Here is a 21,273-nt window from a genome sequence, read left to right as displayed (position 1 = left end):
ATCAAACAACTGAAGAATGATGCATAAAGGTATCTGAAGTCAGCTAAATTAATGAGCCTCACACGTGAACGCGAATGGAAACCCAACTTTAGCCGCACGTCTGTATGTTCTTTGATACCCCAGTCGTCGCGTAGCATCACTTCCTACGCTCAAAATGGTGTTCAACCGCTTTCACACCACCGGAGCGGTACATCGTCAAAGAACAAGACATTAGAAGCGCCCGTGGTGTCATCGTCTTTCTTGTGTGTGTGGTTTTTTGGCGCAAAATTTTTTCAGTAAACAACACATTACCATATCCTGAGCGAAGATCTTGAGACCAGCATCTTAGCCTACGTCAACAGAAAGCCACAGGCGAGCGTAAGAGAAATCACTGATGCATGTCAAGGTAATTTTGTTTCAGTTTGGAGAGTGTTGTCGAAACATCAGTTTTACCCGTATCACCTACTTCTATATCAGGGACTCACAGATAGTGACTTCCAGTGGAGGCTAGACTTCTGCAACTGGTGCCTCATCCAGTGTGACCAAGATGAAAATTTTCTGAATAATGTGCTTTGGACTGACCAGGCACAGTTCGACAGAGATGCAGGAGTCAACTTACACAATGCGCATTACTGGTCAGTAGGAAACCCGCACTGGCTGCCAGAGCACAGGCACCAATGGCAATGGTCTGTAAAGCTGTGGTGTGGAATTTTTCGTGGCTGTATCGTTGGACCACACTATTTTTTAAGTAAACATGACAGGCAAGCGCTACACAGACAGAAATTTAAAGGACGTGGTTGCAGACTTAGCATCGGAACTTCCACTCAGCGTTGTGTGTTCGATGTGGTACCAACTTGATGGAGCGCCACCACATTCGTCTTCTTGTGCTGTGCATTTCCTTCATGTGAACTTTCATTCGCAGTAGATCGGGCGCGGCAGGCCCATTCCATGGCCACCGAGGCCGCCAGATTTGACACCATTGGACTTTTTTTCTTTGGGGACATGTAAAAAGTGAAGTGCACCAAACAGCTCCAACAAGCCTCCAGGATCTCAAAGACAGAATCGCCACAGCGCTGGCCAATGTCCAAGAGGACATGACTGTGCGTTCTGTATGTTCAGTGAAAGATCGTATGCAGTTATGTATTGGTATGCAAGGCCAACATTTTGAGCATTTGCTGTGAGCTACTCAGCGTTCCTCCAGAAATAGAAGTTTCATCCCTGTGACCACACTGTATGTTTGGCTGCATTTTGCTAAAATGGTAGCAAAATTCCAGAGTGCAAAAGCAAGAAAATTCTTTCAAAAGCAACCGCAGTGGTAACACAAAGCGAACTGCTTTGCATCGGGCAATGCATTCATGGGGTCGCAGGTGAAAGCCACACACAGAGCTCATAACAAGGTGCATTTGGGCGTATGAGGAGGTTCCAGCAGATAATGAACACGTCGCTGCTTTCCACTGTCCGGGCAGCAGAAAAAGAGTGGTATGTATGTGACATGCACCACTCTGAGTGATATCAGCGCGTGGGTGTGGCTTTGCGGCGCTCAGCTGCCACATGGAGCCCTTGGTGCACGTCTGGAGAGCAGAGATTCTGAGTGCTGTAGCTTTGCGCGCAATTACAATTTCACAAATCTAACAATCGATACAGGATGGACTCATGATCCACTAAAATTTCCTCCTTACAATCAAACACCTAACTAGAACAATTAAAAAGTTAATGGACAAATTCTAGTTAATTATTCCCCTAAATAGCACTTGCAACCTGTTTGATAGCGCCCGCCACGGCCCCTTATCACTTTGAGCAAGAGCAACAATTTTACCTCCGAAATCCTATTATTTAAAGTTACTTAAGGTCTTCCTTGAAACACCCTGTATGCATGGATGCATGCATGCATGCATGCATGTATGTATGTATGTATGTTGATACAAAACAGCCGCCATAGTGAGGCTGCACTGAGGAGGAAGAGGACGACGCGTGCCCACTTGATATAGCGTCGCCATTTTGGCCTCCGTTAGCTCCCCTGTAAATAAATTGTAAATAGCATTGGCCATAAGCTACATGTAACATTAATTTGGTGGAGGTAGACATTCCCCGTACCCATCATGGAGCTCCGCAGCGGCTGCAACGGCAACAGTGCAACTTCGGCTCCTGCTGGCGGCACTTCATCTACGCAAGCGTCTGCGCCTGCAGCCCCGACCTACATCGCCGTTTCCTCCCCTAGGGATCCTGGTGTTTTCACCGGAGTCGGCAGTCCTGATGTTGACGACTGGCTCCACTTATACGAACCTGTTAGTACCAGTCACAGGTGGGATCTGACTATATGCTTGCCAACGTTCTTTTCTACCTCGACTGAGCTCCACTGGCATGGTTCCAGACTCGCGAAGAGGAGATCTCGAGCTGGGATCTCTTCAGAGAGAAGCTCCGCGACCTTTTTGGCAATCTGTTCGGTCGCCAAGTCAATGCCAAGAAAACCCTTGCCACACGTGTACAGACGTCAACCGAGTCCTACGTGTCATACATACTCGACGTCTTGGCCCTTTGTACCAACGCTGACCCGAACATGTCTGAGGACGATAAGGTTAATCACATCCTCAAGGGCATTGCTGATGACCTTTTCAATTTACTGGTGTTTACGAACATCACCAGCATCGATACGATCGTCAAGGGGTGCCGCCATCTCGAGCATGCTAAAAGCTGCCGGGTATCCCAGCACATCCCGTGACTTCCCAACACAGCTGCTACGTCATCTTGTGAGGACCTCTTCTACCAGCCGTCGCGATGTGACAACTTGACCCGCATCATTCATCGTGAGGTCGAAGCAGCACAACCGGCGGCCCCTTCATTCCCGTCACCTGATTGTTCTCCGCTGGCAATCTCCTTGATCCAGACCGTCGTCTGTCCAGAGTTGTCCAACGTCGGCCTGCAATCCATTCATTCCGTATGCTCGGAACCTCTTTCTCCACGCACGTCCCCACCCCGCTTTTCTTACTCCTCTTATGGACAGCGCAACACCTCCAAATGGCGAACCATGGACGACAAGCCAATCTGTTTTAACTGCCAATGCATTGGACATGTCGCTCGCCACTGCTGCAACCGCTGGACCTCTCCGACGTGCTATTCTCCTGATTACCACCCTCGTCCCTCTAGCGCGTCCTTTTCCTTCGCTCCTTTATGTCCTTTTCCTTCGCTCCTTCTATGGCCGCCCCATCATTGGACCCTGCAACACTTTTGACACGACCCCGCTACCCCGCTCGCCTTCTCCCTCTCGCCGTCAATCTCATTCGCCCCCGTCACAGCGTGCTCCTTCTCCGACCGACTTGCAGCACCTCCAACTGGAAAACTAGACAGTGCAGCTTCTGGAGGTAAAGCTGCAATGATGACATCGGCGTGAAATTTTCGCTTCACCTTACTCACGTACAAGAATCTTTTGGATGTTCTCATCGACAATGTTCCTGTGTGCGCGTTGATTGACACCGGGGTGCATGTGTCCATTATGAGTACTGCTCTTCACCGTCAGCTCAAGACAGTTCTGACGCCTGCCCCGAACCGAGTTCTACAAGTCGCCGACGAAGGGACTGTTGCTATTTTTGGCATGTGCTCTGCCCGACTCACCAATGCTGAGACACACACCATCATCCTCTTCACCGTCATCGAGCATTGGCCTCACGCACTCATTCTCAGTCTGGATTTCCTCGCGAATCATTCAGCCCTCATTGACTGCTTGGCCAGCTCACTTCGCCTTCACTTGCCTCTTCTTGCCGACCATGTGGACCCGCCTCCAAGCCATTTGAGCTGTATGGATTTTATTTGCCTACCGCCTCACTCTGTGACACTTCGACTTGTTGTCCTCACCAGCTGTACCTGACGACAATTACATAGTCGCACCGATTCCGGCCTTTATACTTACACATGGTGCTACCGTGCTGCACACTGCTGACAATTACTGGTTATTGCACCTGCCTCCCTTTTGTCAATTTCACGCTAACCGCGCAAGTTCTGCCTCAGGGGATCTCATTGGCTATAATTAGCACTTTGCAGGATGATGAGGTCGAGCCATTCACAGTGGAAGATCGTTACAGCTCAGCCCATACCGTGACGTCATCGCACAGTACTGACGTCGACATTGAGAAGATGGTTTCCTCTGACCTTACACCTGCTCAAGGTGAAGCCCTTTGCCGCGTTCTTGAAGTCTATTGCGAAATTTCTGATTGACAATCGGCCCTTAGGTCAAACGTCCGTTCTGACCCATCCTATAAACACTGGCAATGCGAACCCTATTCACCAACGTCCATTTCGTGTTTCTGCGTCAGAACGAGCTGTTATCCAACAGGAAGTAAAAAAAATGCTTGAAAAGGACATTATAATTGTCAAGCCTTCCTGTAGTCCCTGGGCTTCTCCTGTCGCACTTGTCAAAAAGAAGGATGAAACCTGGCGCTTTTGTGTAGATTTTCGCCACCTGAACAAAACCACAAAAAAGTATGTGCACCCTTTGCCACGTATTGATGACGCTATAGACTGCCTGTACGGTGCCACCTATTGGCAGATATCCGTCGACAACATGGACCGAGAGAAGACTGCATTTGTCACTCCTTACCACCTTGATCAGTTCAAGGTGATGCTTTTCGGTCTCTATAACGTGCCCACCACCTTCGAATGAATGATGGACTCTTTGCTTCAGGGATTCAAGTGGTCCACCTGTTTGTGCTATCTGGACGACGCCATCGTTTATTTGCCCACATTTGAAACGCATCTAGACTGTCTTTCAGCGATTCTTGACGTGTTCCGCCGCGCCGGTCTCCAGTTGAACTCGTCAAAATGTCACTTCGCTCGCTGCCAAATCACCGTTTTTGGACACCTCGTGGATGCAAGAGACGTGTGACCTGATCTGGACAAAATTCACGCCATTACGAACTTTTCTGTTCCGTAGTCTACCAAGGACGTTTGTAGTATCGTAGCGCTGTGCTCTTATTTCCGATGCTTTGTGAAGAATTTTGTGACCATTGCACATCCCCTTACCGGCCTCTTAAAGAAAGACACCCCTTTTACTTGGGGTCCTGACCATGCCGCATCTTTTTTGAATCTCACTACTCTCCTTACCACGCCTGCAATTCTGGGCCACTGACCCGTCTGCCTCAACGGAAGTTCGAACTGATTCCAGTGGTCACGGCATAGGAGCAGTGTTAGTACAATGCCAGCGTGGACATGAAGGTGTTATAGCCTATGCCAGCAGACTTCTATCACTCGCCGAACTCAATTATTCAATCACAGAATGCAAGTGCCTCGCTCTTGTGTGGGCTGTTGCGAGGTTTCGTCTATACTTGTACGGGTGCCTATTTTGTGTCATCACTGATCACCACACCCTCTGCTGGCTATCCTCGCTCAAGGACCCTATGGGACGACTCGCTCGCAGGGATGCCTGCAAGAATATACCTTCTCCTTGGTATATAAGACGGGACGCTTGCACCCCGATGCCAACTGTTTGTCCTGCTACCCCGTCGACGAACCGGCTGATGCGGACGCCATCGCTTGCCTTTCCTCTGTGTCCCAGTTGCTTCAAATCGGCAACAAGCAACGCCGTGATCCTTCATTACGAGCCCTCATTGACTGTCTGGAGTCAACACCTGGCAACGCTTCTCTCCGGATGTTTCTTCTCAAGGAGGGGACATTATACCGCCACAATTTCTATCAACACGGCCTTGACCTTCTGCTCGTCATTCCATCCCACCTGCGTTCGACTGTCCTCCACCAACTTCATGACGCTACCTTGGCTGGACACTTGGGCATCTCACGCACATACGACCGTGTACGCCGTCGATTCTTTTGGCCGGGTCTCAGCCGCTCTGTGCAGCGCTATATTGTCACTTGTGAGCCCTGTCAGTGCCGGAAGGAGCCCTCCACACTTACAGCTGGATGTCTCCAGCCGATCGACATCCCAGCCGCTCTGTGCAGCGCTATATTGCCGCTTGTGAGCCCTGTCAGCGCCGGAAGAAGTCCTCCACACTTCCAGCTGGATGTCTCCAGCCGATCGACATCCCACCGGAACCCTCTTTCTGTGTTGGTGTAGACCTTCTTCCGCTCCTGCTCGACAAAGCACAAGTTCAGCACGTTCTACCGCCCACAGACCAACGGCCTTACGGAGCACCTCAACCGGACCATCACCGACATGCTTTCGAAGTATGCCGTGACCGATCACCACGACTGGGATCTTCACTTGCTATATGTGACGTTCGCATATAATTCATCATGTCACGACACCGCCGGCTATTCACCATTCCATCTCCTATGTGGCCGAGAACTCGCATTGCCCTTGGACACTTTGCTGCCCTCGGCCACATGTTGAGCCACTGAATACGCCCGCAACGCGATCGCACACACCGACCACGCGCGCCAGCTCGCCTGCACCCGTCTCGAGGCCTCACAGGAGCATCAGAGACGCCTCTACGCGTCTTTCATCGCGACATGCACTTTTCTCCGGGTTCTCTGGTGCTTCTCTGGTCACCCATTCGTCATGTGGGCCTTTTCTAAAAGCTGCTGTCGCGCTACACTGGCCCATACTGTGTGGTGCGACAAGTGACCGATGTCGCGTATGAAATCATCCCCATTGACCTCTAAGCGTCGTCAGCTGCAAATGGCATCGTTCACGTGGCAAGACTAGAGCCATACCACACACCTTTCACTGTGAATGCATAGATTAAGCACCGGGACGGTGCTTCTACTACCGGGGATGATGATACGGAACAGCCATCACAGTGTGGCTGCACTGAGAAGGAAGAAGATGACGTGTGCCCGCTCGATATAGCGTTGCCATTTTGGCCTCGTTAGCTCCCCTGTAAATAATTTGTAAATAGCATTGGACATTAGCTACACGTAACGAATATATATATGATAAAAACACAAGAAGCTATCGCTGCAGCTGATCTTGAGCACCGCCTACAATAGCTTCAATGCCCCGTTTCATCGTGTACTGTTGACAACAAAGTATTTGCAACATTTCACTGTTTTCAAATAACGACTATTCGATTCAATGACTGAATGCAATAGGACAATATTCTTCTCGTTATTCGAAACCTTCCAATTGGTCATGCACTTCACGAGACAAGTTCTTTCAGTAGGTAAAGTAGACAATGTTGAAGCTGCTGAAACAGTAACTCATCTAAAGACAATGTGCTGCTTTTTAGTGTTTCAGTGTTTTCAGCCATTGAACATCTACCAACCTATTAGCCGTGGGTGGTAAAGTATTGTCAGACAACAACTGTTGGTAAACAACTGTCAGATGGACATCAGTCAATTTATCTCCGCCATTAAGTCGCACCCACCTTAGAGCCATGGTCATGCATATCTCAGTATCTGTCTCAGCTCCACTATATCGATAGCCCTTAGTGGAATCGCATCTTAAAATCATGTCAACCATCATGACGATGTACTAGTTGGCTTTGCTAGAGGTTGGAAAACTATGTTAATGGCAGGCAGTTTTTTTTTTTTTTTTTGTAGGACACAACTGGAAGCTTTGGATTACAGCACAAGGACTGCTCCATTACAAGCAAATCTCTAACTTCCTCAGAGTCCTTATCAGCTTTAGACATGCCTATCCATCTATCAAAGTGGTTGCTGAGACGAAATGCACACTACTTCCCAGTCTGTATGGGCTTGTACTTCTTGACACTGATTGATACTTCTGTTATCACTCTAAACTTCTGCAGCAGTGTTGTTTTCCCCTAGTCATAGTCTACAGATTCTGCATGCCAAAGTTTTGATTGTACTAGCACCGTAAAATTCCGAACAAGCGTCCCCACCCGTGCGAGCCCCCTCCCCCCCCCCCCCCATAACTTTACTGTCAATTTCATATTTCCGTGCCATTCCGTCATTCCGGGAAAGCGCCCCCTCCCCTGCACGCGTCCTTATCACGCTCCGCGCCTGAGCCACACTGGTCTGCGCCATCAAGTCCAAGAAGCTAATCCGATCCAATTCTTCCTTTCAAGCCATTCGCATGCTCGTTTGCATGTGCCATTTCTCGTCTTGTTTTGGCATTGTGAAGTTCGCGATGCTGATGCATTCGTACACAGTGGCGAAGAAATTGGGGTCGTACAATGGCATCGAGAAAACGGAAGAAACGTGCACCAAACGTCTCAACATTTCGAGCTCGACTGCAATCGGATACGGGAATGGGACAGTAATTTTGAGAAGTTGTTTCAGCAAAACTATGGGAGAGCGCAACTTTGAAGAAAGCTGAGTAACAGTGCCCCGGTTTTCAGTGAATGCATGGACGATATGCTCTTCGAGTTCTTTGAGCGGGAGAGAACAGCAGGACGTGCCGTTAGTAACCGTCTTCTCTCTGAAGAGGCTGTCAGAATAGCCAACAGCATGCAGTTGGGAAACTTCGTAGCTTCCAGCCATTACATAAGTCGACGGAAGCAGCGATTCAGTGTGTCAATGCGCTGCTCTACGAATGAGTCAGAAGACGCCTGAAGAGTTTTCAGAGGCAGCAAGTGCCTTTCAGTCTGCCGCGAACTCCCCGCGACGGCGCGACGACTACACGTTGTACAACATCGCTAATATGGACCAGACGATGGTCCAAATAGACAACCCAGCCAACAGGACAAACAACGTCGCCGGCAAAAGCACCATATGGATCGCAAACAGTGGATGTCCCCGATGAGGCTTCACGGTTTGCCTAGCCGCACGTGTCACCGGCCTCAATCTTCCAGCATTCGTTATTTTCAAGGAACAAACCGGGAAAATTTCAGCCAGGCTCTTCACAAGCCTTCACATACCAGGTGAGAATGTTTTTTTTTTTTTCTTTTTCAATGGGGTGAGGAATCCCACGATGTCGCTAAGTTCGTTCTATCAAAACGCTGACTTTTTTTTTTTCACTCGTAGCAAATGTTCGTCTCACCGCTACAAAAAAAATGGCTGGATGACATCGAAAAAGATGCAGGAGCATCCGTCTATCAGAGGGTGCCTCGGGCCCTCCCTTGTTCACAACCCAGGTTGGATCATGACAATGGGTGTCAAATTTAAACCCTGTAAGCAAATCCTTGCTTTGTAGTGTCACACGAGTCAACACCAATTCAATGTTAACATCTTTATGCCTCACCCTGTATAGGTGCTTTTTATACACAGGTGTGTCTTATATAAAATTTTTTTCTTCAGATATTGCAAAAGCAGGGGGTGCATATTATACACCAGAAAAAATGGCATATATAGCAGAGTTCCTGTTCACACTACCTCTACAGAACAATGTATGGGAACTTTTAATCAACAGTGAACATATTGATTCTTCAAGCAATTTTAGAATTTATGGCCTTCAGTGTAGTGCTTTTCAAATTCAAAGGTTAGCAGCTCTGAACATGTTTTCAAAATCAAACTCCAGTTGTTTAAACATGTAGCCTGTGCAGGGTTCAGGGCAACTGCCAGGTATGCAATGTTTGAAATAAAAGCCAAGCGAGCTGTATGGCTCATGGGATGGAAACAAAGCAATGGGGACATCCCCTCCAAGATTGGAAATATGTTGCCTCCTTTCCAAGCCCATGGACGAGGCAGAAGAAAAGCTGAGCACGGCATTGCACAGAAAATAATTAACCAGAAAGCAAACATAATTGTAGGCCACATCTGTCTTTTAGTTCACTTCTCTAGCTTCCCAAAAGTGGTCCCATACCAAAAATGCCCACAACTAGAGCTCAAGCCTCATTTAGGCCTTGCTTATTCAATTTTTCACTGAATCCAACATGGCCACCAAGCACAGCAGCAGTCCAGGCATGGGTACTTGCTTTTTGGGCCGTGCACCTCTCACGCATGCATGTGTGTATTTAGCGCAACTTCTCAGCCAGTGGCCATGGATGTCTCCATGAATGTCTCTGAAACACATGGAGGCACTCTGTCAGTGTGGTAAGAGTGGTGTTAAAAACATGGCAACCATGATACTGCTTCCAACACTATGCAAGCAGAAAGAACGAAAGGTGCAAAAGCAGTCTTTGAGATTGGTTTCCATTGCTCTGAAGGAGCCGTTGCTGCGGGATGGTGTGGACACCACCTATAGGCCAAAATCATTCCCTTTGGCACACATATTCATAGCAAGCGCATCTAATCTGAACCTTCGCCACTCATGCTAGGCTGCCAGTTTGATGGTGGGGCAGCTGACGACAAAGCCATTCTAAGTGAATATTGGCAGCAAGCTAATTAATTATTATTGGGTTTTTATTGGCGCATGGGCCAGGTATGGCCAAAGAGTGCCATGACATATGGTGATGGTTTCTCAAATTATGAATGGAATGGACAGTGGGTTGAAAATGGTAGATGTACCATGGCTTTATAAGGGCCTAAAAACAATTCGCTGTAAATTGTGTAAAATATGTGAGTATAAAAAGAGGTTGAGCATTACTGCAGTTTTTTCCTTCTTTTCACCAGTTCCTGTAGTCCGTGCAAAATATGGCTGCCCCCTAGAAGAGCATCAAAGGGAAAACAAAGGGCTTTCCTGGATAAATTCTTCAGTGCAGAAACTTTTGTGCACATCACAACCTCTTTATATATCCCCATGTCCAACGCAATGGTACACATTCTTTCGTCGGCGGCTAGCAGCTTGGCAGAGCAAGTGATAAAGAATATTTATACTGAAATCGGCAGTCAAACCAAAGATGTGCAATGCATCATAAATTCATTCTATAGAATGAACACAACAGAACCATGGAAAATGACCGCTGAGGAATATGGTGACGAAGAACATCAATATTGCGCTAAGAAGTTACGATTAGATATTTTTGTCTTTTAAAAAATGCAGAAACGACGCATGTGGCAAAAGAAATGAAAACAATGGCTACTCTGGTGGCATAAATGAAAGCAAGTAGCAAGAGCAACAATGTCCCTTCCATGGTGCAACTATCACAAAAGAACAAGTGTTATCGTTGAATATGTGAATCAATGATCAATCAATCCCAACAGCTATGTGATGACACTTGACACACATGCAAAAAAAAAAGTTGAAACTTGATTTGACATCAACATCTGCTGCGATTTCAGAACCGTGTCTAGTATCACCAGCAAGTGACCAGCAATGTGAAAATGTTGCATCGTAACAGTTTCAGCAGCAACGGCAACAGCAGACATGTTTCATCGACCACCATCAAGCCTGCACGGTTAGTGCGAAAAATGCGATACAAAAGAAAAATCCAAGCCAAGGAAAGGAAAAGATGAGCACTGTTGATGCATTGCAACAACGCGCATCATTGCCACAAGTTTTTGTCAACATCGACAACTAGTGCAGAGACGACTCGAAGCAAATGTGTCTTCTCGAAAGATACGATGCAAACAAAAGAGAAAAAGAAAAGTCGGTGTTCAGTATTAACAACGCGATGATGCAGCATGTATTGTTATTGTAGAATGAAATTCTGGCTGTCTCAGATCTGATGTGTCCCCAACACCATCTGCTCAATCACGGAGGCGCATTGAATAAATAGCAGCATCTACACAACTGTCTAATGATGTGACCAAGTCAAGAAGTGCAAGATAATATCTCTCCGTTTCAATCATTGCAGTCCATCAAGGAAATGGCAGCACCTCTGCAATTGCCAACTGATGTGACCACGCATTGCAAGAAAACATATTCTTGTCTCAATCATCGAGGCTGACCAATGATGATTGAGATAAGAGAAATGCAACCTGACCTTGAAATCAAATGTTTGGAGTCGACTCCAGCGTGTGCGGGAACTCTGGAACGATCAAGCGAGGCAGAATCATACCGCATGGACAGGCTGTTGAAGCCATTTGAAGTCGGGGAAGGACGTAGTGTAGTTCCCAGGAAACTTTGAAAGGCCTTGCGAGAAGATGAACTTCGCTCCAAGTACGTGGCCACAGCAGTTGCTGTCTATGTTGCTGTGTAAAGCTGCTGAAGTAATTGCCAGACTCAGTGCACAAGATGCATATGACAGCGCGAAGGTTAAGGCTAGCCTTCTGAAGAAGGCTAGCCTCCTCTGCCTTTCAGCTGAGGCTATCCAGATGATGATGATGTGGTGTTTTATGGCGCAAGGGCCAGGTTTGACCAAAGAGCGCCATGACATGTGGTAATGTTGACGATGTATTGTGGATGACATGCACAATGAACTCACCATGGTAGATGTAATATGGCTGTAAAAGGGCCTAAAAACCTTACGCTGTAAGTGGAGTGGAATATATAGGTGGTAAAATAATGACGGTGACTAGGATGTGATGTGGGCTATGGCAATGGGCTTTCGTTAAAAGATGATGCAATAAAAACCATAACACTGACACCAGAGTTTCAAGAGAGCCCTTGAATGCAGGGCTGTTAGTCATGTGCTTAAAATTTGCCTGGCCAGATGATTTTCAGGGTGTCCATTTCGGCTAAAAACTCTAAGAATGTTTGCAGATTAAAAAGAGGTTCATCGCTAAGAAAAAATGCAGGGTGAAGGGGTAAATTCTCGCGGTATGCAGCAGGGAAATACTTTTTCCTCTCTGTTTCTATTGCAGGGCACTGAATAAGAGCATGCAGGACAGTGAGATTGTTGCCGCACCTAACACAAGTTGGAGGATCGCCCCCAGTCAAGAGATGAGAGTGGGTGCCGTATGTGTGGCCAGCTGAGGCTATCCAGCAAAGGTTCCGAAGCATGGGCAAGAAGGATAGCGAGGGATATCCGGAGTTTGCATATGGCTGCAAACTTTGCCTATTTGCATATATTCATGTGTCTAGAGTAGTTTCACAAAAGCACCCAACAATCGGTGAAGCTGTGGGTGCAAGACAGAGGAAATGCAAACACTGTGGAAAGGGCGGCCGAGTTAGCCGAAGAGTACACAATGCGTAGGAAGCCGAGCGCCGATGATGGAAGCTCAGACAGTCGAAATGGACCGCGGAAATAATTTTCGGTCAAAAAGGCACTGCAGACCAAATTACTGGAGCATGCAGATGCAGAGCAAAGGACGTCAGAAAAAACTAGAAGTAAATGGCAAAACCGTACAAAACGAGTAGAAAGATGAACTTGAAATTTTAAGACCGATCCACTACTATAACTGCCACAAACTCAGACATATCACTGAGAACTGTGGTATGCCTAGGGTAGTTTTTTCCTACGTGGACAAAAGAAACGAGAACATGGAACTTTTACGCCCATACCTTCACGACCTACATATTAATGGAAAACCATGCCGGGTGCTACAAGACGGTGCCACCCCCATGGACACTGTCCATCTGTCTTATGTGACGGTAAATGACTTCACTAGAAAAGTTGCATGGATTAAACAGGTTGCGGAAGGACACAGCATGAGTCTGCCGATGGCGAAAATAATAATCAGGGGGCCGTTCGGAGAGCTCGTGACCAAGGCTGCATTTTCCAAATTCTTGTCGCTGCAGCTTCCATTTTTTCAAATTGGTTGGATAAGTTACTGTGTGAGAAGGGGCTGAAACTTGGAGAGGGCGCAGTACAGGCATTGACGCAATCCCAAGCTTGTCAAATAGCGTAGCTTTCCTCAGAAAATGCAAAATCTGCTCTAACAGAAGTAGCAAAAGAGGTAGCCTCGGCAAAAGAAATCGAGCTAGGCTTGAAGGAAGAAAAAGTGGTCAAAGAAATCCTGCCAGCTGACGAGCTCAACAAGAGCGTATCACAAGGCAAATGTCTAAGTTCACGCCTGCACGGAGAACCAGCTGATGCACTCGCAAGCGAGACAGGGTTGTTGCTGCCACCGACCTCCAGGAACTTTGATCGGCTCTTGCGTGTCATCATCATCATCATCATCATCATCATCATCAGCCTGGTTACGCCCACTGCAGGGCAAAGGCCTCTCCCATACTTCTCCAACAACCCCGGTCGTGTACTAATTGTGGCCATGTTGTACCTGCAAACTTCTTAATCTCATCCGCCCACCTAACTTTCTGCCGCCCCCTGCTATGCTTCCCTTCCCTTGGAATCCAGTCCATAACCCTTAATGACCATCGGTTATCTTCCCTCCTCATTACATGTCCTGCCCATGCCCCCCCATTTCTTTTGATTTCAACTAAGATGTCATTAACTCGCGTTTGCTCCCTCACCCAATCTGCTCTTTTCTTATCCCTTAACGTTACACCTATCATTTTTCTTTCCATAGCTCGTTGCGTCGTCCTCAATTTGAGTAGAACCCTTTTCGTAACCCTCCAGCTTTCTGCCCCGTAGGTGAGTACTGGTAAGACACTGCTATTATACACTTTTCTCTTGAGGGATAATGGCAACCTGCTGTTCATGATCTGAGAATGCCTGCCAAATGCACCCCAGCCCATTCTTATTCTTCTGATTATGTCCGTCTCATGATCCGGATCCGCCTTCACTACCTGCCCTAAGCAGATGTATTCCCTTACCACTTCCAGTGCCTTGCTACCTATTGTAAATCGCTGTTGTCTTCCGAGACTGTTAAACATTACTTTAGTTTTCTGCAGATTAATTTTTTAGGCCCACTCTTCTGCTTTGCCCCTCCAGGTCAGTCAGCATGCATTGCAATTGGTCCCCTGAGTTACTAAGCAAGGCAATATCATCAGCGAATCGCAAGTTACTAAGGTATTCTCCATTAACTTTTATCCCCAATTCTTCCCAATCCAGGTCTCTGAATACCTCCTGTAAACACGCTGTGAATAGCATTGGAGAGATCGTATCTCCCTGCCTGACGCCTTTCTTTATTGGGATTTTGTTGCTTTCTTTATGGAGGACTACGGTGGCTATGGAGCAGCTACAGATATCTTTCAGTATTTTTACATATGACTCGTCTACACCCTGGTTCTGTAATGCCTCCATGACTGCTGAGGTTTCGACAGAATCAAACGCTTTCTTGTAATCAATGAAAGCTATATATAAGGGTTGGTTTTATTCCGCACATTTCTCTATCACCTGATTGATAGTGTGAATATGGTCTATTGTTGAGTAGCCTTTACGGAATCCTGCCTGGTTCCTTGCTTGACAGAAGTCTAAGGTGTTCCTGATTCCATTTGCGATTACCTTAGCAAACAGTTTGTAGGCAACTGACAGTAAGCTAATCGGTCTATAATTTTTCAAGTCTTTGGCGTCCCCTTTCTTATGGATTAGGATTATGTTAGCGTTCTTCCAAGATTCCGGTACGCTCGAGGTCACGAGGCATTGCATATACAGGGTGGCCAGTTTCTCTAGAACAATCTGTCCACCATCGTTCAACAAATCTGCTGTTACCTGATCATCTCCAGCTGCCTTCCCCCTTTGCATATCTCCCAAGGCTTTCTTTACTTCTTCCGGCGTTATCTTTGGGATTTCGAATTCCTCTAGACTATTTACTATTCCATTATCGTCGCGGGTGCCACTGGTACTGTATAAATCTCTATAGAACTCCTCAGCCACTTGAACTATCTCATCCATATTAGTAATGATATTGCGTGTGGAGAGAGCAAAAGAATGACACAAGCCTAGCTAAATCACATGTAACAGCTAAAGAAGGCACTGCTAGGCACAAGGTGACAACGCATGAGAAAGGAGGCTTGTTATATCGGCCCTACAGAGACTGAAAGGGCAGGATTGTGCATCAGTTGGTTGTAAGTACTAAGCACGAGGAGGTCCTTTTGGGTCTCATGGAAATGGGTGGTCGGGCCACCTAGCCATAAACAAATCCAAGGAGATTGCTTAAGAAATACTACTAGACTGGCTATAATCAAAGGCATCGAAAACTTTGTGAGATCATGCGACGCCTGCCAGCGCTCGGGTAAACCAGGAGAAACATGGAAAGCTCCAATAAAGGTAGTGCCCTTAATATCAGAACCTTTCAGATGACTGGTAGGACGCTGTTGCAAAACGCTGCCCAAATGATCCAGTCGCTCTCGGTGACAAGCCCCCGAGCTGCGCGCTCACAATCCCTTTTGGGATCGAGAGGCACGGCACGAACCGTGTCGCATGCAGAATTCGGGGGCAGGTCCCTACGCTTGTCGACAGAAAGTGCCTATTGGGATCAAGCGACATGGCATGAAGAGGCACTACATTCTCTGGCCACCTGTGCGGTTCATTCCAATCATGCACAGAAGGCTCGTCTGTTGGCACTGTTACGCCAGCACAAAGAGCTTTTCACCGATCAACCTGGCTGTACCGATTTGGTGAGCCATGCGATTGAAACTGGAGACACGCTTCCTCTGAAGTGTAACCACCGGCCCGTAGGCCTGGCCAAGAAGCAGAAGAGGCAGGTGATTGATGGCTTGCTACCATTGGCTGACATTATCCGCCGCTCGTCGAGAGCCTGGGCATCTAGAATTATGTTGGTGCCTAAGAAAGATGGCATTTATCGCCTGTGCACAGACTACTGCCGTCTGAATGAAGTGACTCGTAAGGATGCATATGCGCTCCCTACGATTAGCTCCATTGTAGGAACCCTGGGCAGTGCGAGGTACTTTACTATGCTCAATGCCTCCGAAGGTTACCTACAGGTTCGGATGGATGAGTAACTGGTGCAAGACTGCATTCATGTCCCACAGAGGGTTAATTTGAGTTCTCTCGTATGCCCTTTGGTCTTTGCAATGGTCCTGCGACATTTCAGAGACTCATGGACTGCGTCCTCGGGGAAGCAAAGTGGTCATACTGCATGGGCTACCTCGACGACATCATGATTTATCCACGAACCTTTGAAGAACACTAGGCCCATGTTGCGGATGCGCGGAAGAGGGTGTGGGCCGCCGGGATGACCTTGAATCCTGCGAAAGCCCAACTAGTGCAAACCCGGGCTGAGTTACTGGGGTTTACACTGAACAGAGGCTCCACTCAGCTAGACAGGGAGAAACTTCGGGAAATCCTCGATTTCCCTGCACCTAAGGACGTACATGGCCTTTGCTGCTTTTTGGGAATGGCCAACCTTTACCAGTCGTTCATCTCGTCTTGTACCCGAATGCAAGCACCCTTGAGCAAGCTCTTGGGTAAGTCGGCTGAGTGGCAGCGAGGACCTAAACAGCAGCAGGCTTTTTCCATCTGTCTAGTGTCATTGTGGAGATAGCGCCGCTCAGACTCCCCGACCTGACCGTTTGTTGTCTAGATCAAAGTGAGCAATCTGGATTTAGACGGAGTCTTCCAACGGAAATACAATGGCATGTTGCAGCTGTCGGCCTTTGCCAGCCGCTCCGTGATGCCAGCAGAGAGGAATTATTTCGTAAAGAAGGAATGCCTCGCTATCATATTTGCACTACATAAATTCGATGTCTATCTTGATGAGACGAAATTCGTAGCGCAGACGAACCAGTGTGTGCTCAGTTGGCTGATGTGGCTACATGAGCCTGCGGGCCAGCTGGCATGGTGGGCTAGCAGCATTGCGACTTTTCTGTTGCAGCATTGAAAAAGGAACACCAACGTGGTAGCTGACGCACCATCTCGTGCCCCATTGTCCACCATGAACTTTCCTCCAGGTGTGACAGCCCCTGCTAGTGCCTTTGTGCAAGCAAGCATGTGGGTGCAATGAGCGAAAAGAAAGGCGAGTCCACAAGTGGGCAAACCTGCTACTCCACTTTCCAGGCAAGCAGTGCGCCACAAAGCAGACAAGCGGGGGAGCTTCTCGAAAGTGAACCCATGACGCCGACGGCTGCAGTTCTGAGTGGGGACGAAACCAGATTTCCCTTTGGAAGAACTGGAATCGTTTTCAGCACGCAAGAGTTACTGAAGGCCAAGCAAACTGCTCTGCTTTGTCGACGATTGAGTGATGGTCTCAGGGAGATGGAGCACCGAGACGCTGCTGGTAGTACGGCAGGTGCAGGGGGGCCAGAACAAGTGTGTGTCAGTGGGTCCCTCGCAGATTCAAATTTGCTGGATCATGATGGGCTCCTGCATAAATACATAGCCACCGATGAATCTGTGGAGCCATTTAAGGTGGTTACCCCAAAAGTCTGAGAAGCACACTGTTGCAATCCTCTCAAGACAAACCCAGCTGGTCATTTGAGTGGCTTGAAAATTTTTGTGGAACTAAGCCAAACTGTGACCTGGACTGGCATAAGGTGGTGACATTTTTCGCTATTGGCGTTCCTGCCCTGTCTGTCAAACGGTGAAATCAAGAGGTGGCAAGCCGCTTGGGTGGATGAAACCAACTGATAGTGAGCGTCCGTGGCAAGTGGCCATCTGTGATATTATGGGGCCTTTCCCCAGCAGTAAGAAGAGGTTCGCATATCGGATGGCAGTCTATCATTTTTGGAAGTGGGTGGAGTTATTTCCGATATGGAAAGTGACAGCACGAGCGGTGCTGCGGAGGTTACAGAAAGTTTTTTGTCACTTCGGCTTCCCGAAAAGACAGATTACAGACAACACGCCCTATTTCACCCCTCAAGTATTTGGTGCTACATGCAGTTCCTTGGGAAATAATCACTGCAGCACTTCGCCCTACGATCCCCAGTCCAATTTGAGAGAGAGACTCAATAGAACCGTCACCCAATATCGACGGCCCTTGCTGAAAATCAAAAGGATTGGGTAGACCACTTGAGTGAGCTCGCATTCGCAATCGGAACAATCAAGAATTGCTCGAGTGGTTTCTCTCTCACCTTCCTCAATTTTGGAAGGGAGTTGGCGAACGCGGTGACCAGCGCCATTCAATGATAGCTCAGGAACGAAGAGGCGCTGGCAGACTGTTCTGTTTACACTTCAGCACTTCAGAACACTTACACTTCAGAACCGAAGCCATCGTGCCAGACAGCTTCCCAAGCTAGAAGCAGGTGACCTGATCCGGGTGACAGACATGCAATCCAAGGCCACAGTCCTCGCATAAGCACCGAAACCACGGTCATATATAGCGCGAACAGATGACGGCGTTGACCTCTGCCGAAACAGGAGCATGCTTAACAGTCTCCCAAAAGGGCGCACATGGAAACTTGCGAATTTCCAGAAAACACAGAGCAGCCGAGCGCGGCACAATTGGCTCATAGCCAAGATGGCGCGACTGCAACAGATTCAGCGGTGCCTCCAACTCTCGCTATGGCCAATAGTGACCCCACTCTCACTGTAACACAGTTTGGTAGAGTGGTGAAGAAACCCATCTGACTGGGCTTTGATGAGTAGTGGTTTGGTGTTTTTTTGTTTTCTAGAATAACATATATTCTCTACCATGTATGTGCGAATGTTCTTGTGCTTGAAAAAGAGGGATGTGCTGTTATCGCCTGCCTGTGCGCGGTGTGTGACGTCATGACAGATAGCTGAGCGACAACTGCGTGCGCCAAGCTACTTTTACCATGTGACGTCCCCCCCCTCCACTTCCCAAGTGTATATTATCAGCCAGCACAATAAACAAAGGTCTTTTTTCCTTTCATCACCTTGAGCACGGCTCGTCGACTGTTCATTCCAACAGGCATATGCGTTGCGCTCGTATGCGGTGCACCACACTATTAACCTGTTAGTTGAGCGACTTGTACGCCTGCTGCAAAAGCCTCTCGCCAGGAATGTATTGCGCCTATGATTACGGCAACACAGAGTATTCTTTTTCCTATACGAACAATAAAGCAGTTATAACTTCCCCGTTGCTCTCAATGTCAATTTTTTTTCTAAAGTGAAAAACACAATGCTTCAGTAAATACAAACGCACTTGTCAACAAGCGGCTGTGCCATTGCAGAAATAACTGTTGCATAAACGAACATCTTCGAGAGTGTACTGCGCAAAGGCAAAAAAGGAGGAAACAGAGACGCATACAATCCGAACTAGCCCAAGCAATCACTTTAGTTATAAACAAGTACTAAACAAGTGCTATATTTTGGTGGAAACATCGCCGACCTGGTACATTCGATAGTCACACTTACTAATATGATTAACGCCATAAAAACTTTATTACAGCCCTTTAAATAGCGGCAAAAGCATGCAAGCTGCGCTGTCACGTCGCGATCCGCCGTAAATACAGTAGAACCCCGCTGTTACGTTCCTCACTGTTGCGTTTTCCCGGCTGCTACGTCGTTTTCATCGAGCCCTGGCATAACTTCCATAGGATTCAATGTATAAGGAACCCCGCTGTTACGTAGTAGCTATGAAAATGTTTCCGCATGATACGTCGCAACTTGGCACCCCGAACCCGCCTGGGCTAAAGTAGGCAACGCGCTCCAACCGCCATTTTGGCTTTTGACGAGTTCTGGCCAGGCTTGGCCGGGCTTGGCTATGGAACTGGCTGCAATAAGCCGCACGCCAGCTCGAGAGGCCGCCACTAGGTGGCCATTCGTGAAAAATGCTCTCACTATCATCACTGTGATTACGGTCACCACATGGTTGTTGGACGGGTCGACTCTTATATTGTGCTATTGTCATTGTGCATTAAGCCTCGTGAACGTCAAACTTGTGCTTAGACGGCGTCGCGCAAGCGGAAGGCGCTTTCCCTTGAGAGAGAGAGAGTAAAACATCTTTATTAATAATATTTGAATGGCGAGAGCAGTGTGGGAGGAACCCTCAGTCCAGGGTCTCTAAGATGATTCCAGCGATGTTTCGAGCCCATTGTATCACAGCTCAGAGGACCTCGGGAGGTCCGTCGCGGAGGGCATCGTCCCACAGCTCTTTGTTGCGTAGGGGGGAAAGGAGAGTCGGCAAGGGAGGAGAGAGGTTTGCAGTGCACTCAATCGTGACGTGGAAGATTGTGGGCGAGCTGCCACAGCCAGGGCAACGATCTGCATAACAGTGTGGGTAGAATTTATTGAGAGACACAAGATTTGGAAAAGTTGCGGTTTGTAACTGGCGTAATGCCACTGCTTCCTCCCGCGAGAAGGACGGCGGTGGTGCGGCGTGGGTGCGACGAATGCGTGTATAATGACGGAGTATGTCTTTGTAACGGAGCAAGGGATCCCCCACTCTGAACTAGTCGCCTCACCACGCCGAGTCGCCCGGAGGGAAATTTTCCGGGCAACTGTATGTGCGCGTTCGTTACCCGGCAGCGAGGTATGACCAGGGGTCCAGAGTAAGTGGATGCGGGGAGTTGTGGTTAGGGTATTTTGCGGGATCTGTTTGAGAATTTGGTGCGCCGCTCTCGGGATGCCATGTCCTGATAGGAACGCCTGGCATGCCTGTTGCGAGTCCAACAATATAGAGGAAATGCTGGATGCATTAAATGAAGTCGACAGGCAGCCAGCGCAAAAGAGAGTCGACATTGCCGAGGACCTTGGTCTCCCACCATCGACGCTTAACAGCATCGTCTTGAAGCGTGCCAAGATAGAAGGGAATGCCGCGCTCTTCGGCCCCAAAGCAAAGCAGGCTCGTGGCGCCAAGTATGGAAACCTCGACGAGGCTCTTCTTACCTGGTTCAAGCAAGCACGCGCTGCCGGTGTCAACTTCGAAGGCAGCATTTTGCGCGAGAAGGCGATGGACATAGCCGACAAACTGGGC

General features: G+C 48.1%; 1 pseudogene; it reads left to right on the top strand.

The window, feature by feature from the left end:
• Window positions 1–8,023: 8,023 nt before the first annotated feature.
• LOC142573823 (uncharacterized) lies at window positions 8,024–16,590 on the top strand (annotated as a pseudogene).
• Window positions 16,591–21,273: the final 4,683 nt, after the last annotated feature.

This window comes from Dermacentor variabilis, chromosome 3 (assembly GCF_050947875.1).
Source record: "Dermacentor variabilis isolate Ectoservices chromosome 3, ASM5094787v1, whole genome shotgun sequence".
NCBI classification, from domain to species: Eukaryota; Metazoa; Arthropoda; class Arachnida; order Ixodida; family Ixodidae; genus Dermacentor; species Dermacentor variabilis.
This window is presented reverse-complemented; position numbering and strand designations above follow the sequence as displayed.